At 35.8% G+C, this 6,522-nt stretch overlaps 1 long non-coding RNA gene across 1 annotated transcript; it reads right to left on the bottom strand.

Moving 5' to 3' along the window:
- Positions 1-914: 914 nt before the first annotated feature.
- Positions 915-5,184, bottom strand: LOC132044013 (uncharacterized). Its single transcript, XR_009411997.1, has 2 exons — positions 4,709-5,184; positions 915-1,857 (listed from the first exon to the last, which is right to left on the bottom strand). It is a non-coding gene; the product is annotated as an uncharacterized LOC132044013 (long non-coding RNA).
- Positions 5,185-6,522: the final 1,338 nt, after the last annotated feature.

Here is a 6,522-nt window from a genome sequence, read left to right as displayed (position 1 = left end):
ATACCCGGACAAAGAGGGGGCAACCACCACTACAGACTCCCCGATGCCTCTCCATTGCCTCATTCTTTCCATCTAGAGTTGCACTATACTGTTGTCTTTGCAGGTGATCTATATATAATTAAAGCTAGGCACAGAAGAGATGAGGTGGCACCGCTCTATGGCCAACATTCTATTTTCTTTAGCAAATTGAGGCTCAGATTTGTGTTATGATTAAGGCAAAATAGAAGCCAACCACGCCATGGCTGCAAAAACACCAATTGCATATGTGAGAGAGATGCATCTCAATCACACGCCATACCGGGTTGCCATGCCAAGATACGGATCGGGTCATCTCCCTGCCCAAATTAGTTTGCCCAGAAATAGCAAAAAAAAAATCATCACTGCCTTTTTAATAATTCTCAAAGTCCTAACGAGGACACAGAGTTGAAGATCTGGAGGTCACGTAGTTCTTGTAGTATAGTTGTGTGTACGGGGGTTTTGAGTATACATTTAGGGGTCGTTTGGTAGCTGGTTAGCGTCATGCAGGGCGCAAAAAACCCCAGAAACTGAATTATCTTCTGTCTGTCTCTTTCTTTTTTAAGGGCTGTTGGTTTGTTAAAAAAATGGAGAATCATAGGCAAAGCAGAGAAAGGGACAACCACCCTTGAAAGAAATCCCATATTCTCTGCTGCCTCATTCTCGCCATTCTGGGCCAACCTAATAAATGGAATTCGCAGATCCCATATTCTCTGCTGCTTCACAAGTTTGCATTTAGAGCCCGTTTGGATTGGCTTATAAGTTGGCTTATAAGCTGTTTTCAGCTTTTTTGAGTGTTTGGCTGGCCAGCTTAAAGTCATTTTGTGCTTAAAATAAGCTCAAAAAAATAATTGAACCCATTTAACTTAGTTTATCTAAAGCAGCTTATAAGCTGAAAACAGCTTATAAGCCAAAAAAAATAAGTTGGACTACCCCAACTTATTTTTTTCAGCTTATAAGCTGCAAACAGCTTTAAGCTGTAAGCCAATCCAAACGGGCTCTTAAAAGAATTTCTCAGCTTCAATTCAAATATTGTCCAAACGCCAACTGAAGCTCTTCAGCAAATTGAGGCTCAGATGCGTATAATAAGGGCCATAAGGCAAAAGAGAAACCAGATACGCTATGGCTGCAAAACACCGGTTGCATGAGAGAGGAGTTTGCAATCACAGGCCATACCAGATTGTGCCACGCCAAGATACGGGTCAGGGCATCTCAATGTCATGATCATCCCAGAAACAGAAAGATTTATACGCATCATCATAGCCCCTTTTTGTAGTAGAATGCATCATAATGGAACACTTTCCCTTTTCCACTAACAATTTGAGGCTCATATCTGTGATAAAATCAGGCAAAGGAGACAAAGCAACCGCCACGGCTGCAGACCTCGGTTGCAAAAAGCGGAGATGCCTTACCGGGTCACCCCGCCAAGATACAGGCAGCTCCGATGCCCGACCGAACTCTAGACAACACCATTATCATCACAACCTCATATCCGTGATTAAAAAGCTAGCCATAGTGAAGATGAAGAGGTCAACAATAAGTGAAGAAACAGAAGTAGTTTAGGGGGCAATATATGTATTTGACATTTTCAACAATGGTGGTTTATTGTTTTTTTTTTTTTTGGTGTGAAAATGGGAAAGAAAATCATCGGCAAAAGGAACAGAGAGGGGGCAACCACCATTACAGACTCCCCAATGCCTCTAAGTTGCCTCATTATTTCTGTCTAGATTGCAGAATGCTCTCTTTCGCAGGTTACTTGTCGAGTCCGGAACCTAAATGACGGAGAAAACTTGCCATCTCTATGCAGCCTCATTCTTGTTCTTGGGTTTAGGATTCCAGTTTCTGTTTATAATGTAGAAATAAGGCCAGAGCATACATCAACACAAGAAACAAAAACAAGAAAGAGGATCAAACAAGATGAAAGGGTGAGATATAAAGGCAAAACCTCAGATGTCAATTAAGATAACTAAGTTAGTACATTACGTTTTCTAGAATTTTTTTTTTTTTCCTTATCATACCCTTTTTCATAAGGTTATTTCGTGTCTTATATCTTTTTATATATAATTCGATTATTTGTTATTATTTCAAATTATAAATTTTTGTTTTAACAGACAGATATTTACCTAATTCTCTCCTTCTGCCTGTTACCTCATTCTCTCCTTTTTTAAGCTATTATACAGACCCCTTCAGTCAACAGTGGCCTCCCATTACACGACTCAAGCAAGTCTATCTTTTTTGGTATTTGGTCAGTTAAAATGCTCAGGAAGTCAATAACATTATGTAACACTAACTAGTATACCATCAAAAAACATCCAGCTATTATCACATGGGAAGCATAAAAGAGCTAATATTAGTTTTGTATAATCACAAATAAGTGAGGATTTCGCAGGCAAATGAGATGGAAACGAAGAAGTTAGCAGCAAAGTGGGATTGGCAAGAATTTAAGACAGAAAATTGGAGTCCATTTGTTTGGTTTAGAACTGAGAAAACTAATATCCTTCAGCACATATTCATAATTCTAGGAAAATAGGAAAATGGTAGCTAGCATAAAAGCAAAACTTGAAAAAATATCAGGGACTTACCCCTTAGATTAATTGAAAGTTTAATGTGCTTAGTCCAATATCGCAAGGACTAAAATCATAATTTTATCAATAACTGAGGGACCAAAAGTGCTTCTAACCCTTCTTTTTTTTTTTTTTCTCAAAAAAAAAAAAAAAAAAGTCCTATTAACCCTTACTAATACTACCTATTCAGTAGTATTGTTGAACACCCTACCAAACGGCCCCTAAGGGTGAAGAAAAAAGAAAAAAAAAAAAAACAACAACAACAACAACAACGAAACCCAGAAACTGAAGTACTATATATCTCTCTTTTTCTCTTTCTTTTTTAAGGGCTGTTAGTTTGTTAAAATAAATGGAGAATCATTGGCAAAGCATTGAGAAGGGAAACCACCCTTAAAAGAAATCCCATACTCTTTACTGCCTCATTCTCGCCATTTCTGGGCTAATCTAACAAAGCGAATTGCTAATTCGCCAGTAATTACTTACAATTTGAGGCTCAGACATGTGATAAATTTGACCCTTTTCCCTATTTTCTTTAGCATAATATTGAGGCTCAGATATGTGTTATGATAAGGCAAAAGCGAAGCCAACATCGCCACGGCTGCAAAACACCGATTGCATGTGTGAGATATACGTCTCAATCGCAGGCCATACCGGGTTGCCATGCCAAGATACGGGTTGGGTCATCTCCATGCCTGAATTAGTTAGCCCAGAAATAGGAAAAAAATCATCATCACTGCCTCTTTATAATTTTCAACGCCCAACGGAGTAAGTAGACACTTTTTATGAACCGGAGGGAGTACTATTTATCTCTCTTTCTCTTTCTTTTTTAAGGGCTGTTAGTTTGTAAAAAAAAAAATGGACAATCATAGGCAAAGCAGAGAGAAGGGCAACCGCCATTGAAAGAAATCCCTTACTCTCTCTGCTGCCTCATTCTCGCCATTTCTGGGCTAACCTAACAAAGGGAATTTTCAATTCGCCAGTAATTACTTACAATTGGAGGCTCAGATCAGTGATAAATTTGACCCTTTTCCCTATTTTCTTTAGCAAATTGAGGCTCAGATATGTGTTATGATAAGGCAAAAGAGAAGCCAGCCACGCCATGTCTGCAAAACACCGAATGCATGTGTGAGAGATATGCGTCGCAATCACACACCATACCGGGTTGCCATGCCAAGATACGGGTTGGGTAATCTCCATGCCCGAATTAGTTAGCCCAGAAATAGAAAAAAAAAATCATCATCACTGCCTCTTTAATAACTTTCAAAGCCACAATGGAAACACAGGATTGAAGATCACTGAAAGTCAAGTAGGTAGTTGTTGTAGTATAGTTGTGTGTGTTGCATTTTGAACATAAAAAATGTTATTAAACCACAACAGACGACACAGTTTATCCAAACATTGTATCCATTAATACAATAAAATACAATACAAGCGATACTATACAATACGATATTGTACATTATGAAACCATGGGTAACGACCATCCAAAGTCCAACAGAAATTGATGTACAATATATCTCTGTCTCTCTTTTTTCTTTTTTCTATTTTTTTCTTTTTTTTTTTTTTTTTTAAAGGGGTGTTGGTTTGTCAAAAAAAAAAAAACTGAGAATCAACGGCAAAGCAGAGAGAAGGGAAACCACCCTTAAAAGAAAGGGATTTTCAAAAAAATATCCAACCCAACTTAATATATTACACCTACATAGTCATAGTTTCAGTTTACATTCACATAATCAACTTCTTCTTTTTTCAACAGTGTTTATACACACGGTATACAACATTATACAAACATTATACACTTACGGTAAACAATGTGTCACCTTGTATAAAAGTGTATAATAATGTACAACAGGTGTTTGAGGAAAATCTGGGCTAAATCAGGTAAATATTCTCTCCAGTAGACATTCCCTAAGGACAATTTTCAAAAATACACAGCCCGACATAAAATATTACGTAACATAGCCCAATATACAATATGGGCTACGGAGCGTAAATATTTTCTCCCAATAGACATAGAGCGTAATTTTGTAATTTTGCCAAGGAAATCCCATACTCTCTCTCTGTTGCCTCATTCTCTCCATTTGTGAGCTAATTTAACAAATGGACTTGCCAATTAGCCAGTAATTACTTACAATTTGAGGCTCAGATGTGTAATAAAATGAGGAGCAAAAAGGAGACAAAAAGCAACCGCCATGGCTGCAGACCCCTTACCGGGTCGCCCCGCCAAGATACGGGCTGCTCCGATTACCCGACCCGAATCTAGACGAACAACATTTATCATCATCATAGCCTCATATATCCGGTGATTATAATAAGAGCCTGTTTGGATTGGCCTTAAAAAAAGTGACTAAATAAGCTAGGCATAGTGCAGAGGTAGGAAAGTGAGAGTACAAGGGGCTAATCTGCCCATTTTTCGAAGTTTAGGGGGCAATATATGCATTTTGTAAACAATGGTGGTTTAATTGTTTGGAAAAGGAAATCAACGGCGAAAAGAGAGGGGGCAACCACCATTAAAGACTCCCCAATGCCTCTCCATTGCCTCATTTTTTCCGTCTAGAGTTGCACAACACTTTTCTTTCGCAGGTTATTTTATATACTACAATAGTGGTATCTTCGTTTTACATTAAGGGTCTGTTTGGAAAGCCACCCAGGTAATTGGAATTGGGTGTAATTAGGTGTAATTACGGTTTAGTATATTTGTTTGGCCAAAGTAATTCTGTACGATTAGGTAGGAATTGATATAATTGACGGATGTAATTACGGCACTCTCACTTCAAGGGGGGCTAAGAATTTAGTGTAATTACACTTGTAATTACAGTGCTTCTTTTTAGTTTGTTTATTTTTTTACTTTAATTTATTTTTATTTTTAATTTATTTTATTTCTATTATTTTATTCATTAAGCATGTTATTATTATTAATATTTAAAACTACACCCTCTTTCTTAATATTGAAAAGAATGAGTTATTAACAAACTTGACATATAACGGGTGACGTTATTAAAAGCGAGGATTTCGTGTGAATGGGGTTATAGACTTATATTTTTACTTTTTTTTTTTGAATTATTTCACTAAGTTACGTTGGGCTTACTTGTAATGTTGCAATTTGACCATAAGAGTATTATGTTGAACTTTTTTCTTTTGGATTTTGAATTTAGGTTATATTTTCAATTTTAAGTTATTTGCTTTCACATTGCATGTTGTTTATTTTTCACTTCCATTTAATGGATTTTTTGTGTCAAATATTTGAATAATGTTATGGCATTATATTTATTAATATTATCAAACACCCAATCCATGACGTTCTCACAAAAAAAGTCTTCTTTTAAGTTTTATAATTAATTAAAATTAAATATTAATTTGAAAAATATATATCAATTATTTTTGTTACAATATTAGTTACAAATATATGATTATTAATTAATATATTTTCAAGAAACAATGTGTTATTAAATAACTAATTTAATATCATTTACAAAGGCAATATTTTTTAAATATTAATTTTAAATTTTTTATAATTAAATTTTATTTTTAAATTAAAAATTTGCGACCGTGTAATTACACTTGTGCAACCAAACAAACGCTTGTAATTACACCGTAATTACGTTATGACAAACAAGCAGGTCGTTGTAATTACACTACTGTGTAATTACTAGGTTGTGTAATTAATACCCTAGTAATTACACCAATTCCAATTACCAGGTGGCTTTCCAAACAGGCCCTAAATTACTGCCCTTGCAAACGTTGAGAAATACTGGAGAAAATGACATAAATGGTCCCTTAACTATGAGAGTAGTTCAAAATAGTCAATTAACTATGCACTTAACGGTTTTGGTAACTATGAGGGTGATTAAAAATAGTTCCTTAAGTACGAACTTAACAGTTTAATCTCCGATAAAATATTTATCGAACTCTGTTTATTGGATTTAACGAAAACTATGAAAAAAAG

This window comes from Lycium ferocissimum, unplaced genomic scaffold (genome assembly GCF_029784015.1).
Source record: "Lycium ferocissimum isolate CSIRO_LF1 unplaced genomic scaffold, AGI_CSIRO_Lferr_CH_V1 ctg3230, whole genome shotgun sequence".
In the NCBI taxonomy this organism is placed as follows: domain Eukaryota; kingdom Viridiplantae; phylum Streptophyta; class Magnoliopsida; order Solanales; family Solanaceae; genus Lycium; species Lycium ferocissimum.
The sequence above is the reverse complement of the archived record's forward strand: the minus strand, read 5'-3'. Positions and strand labels throughout refer to the sequence as shown.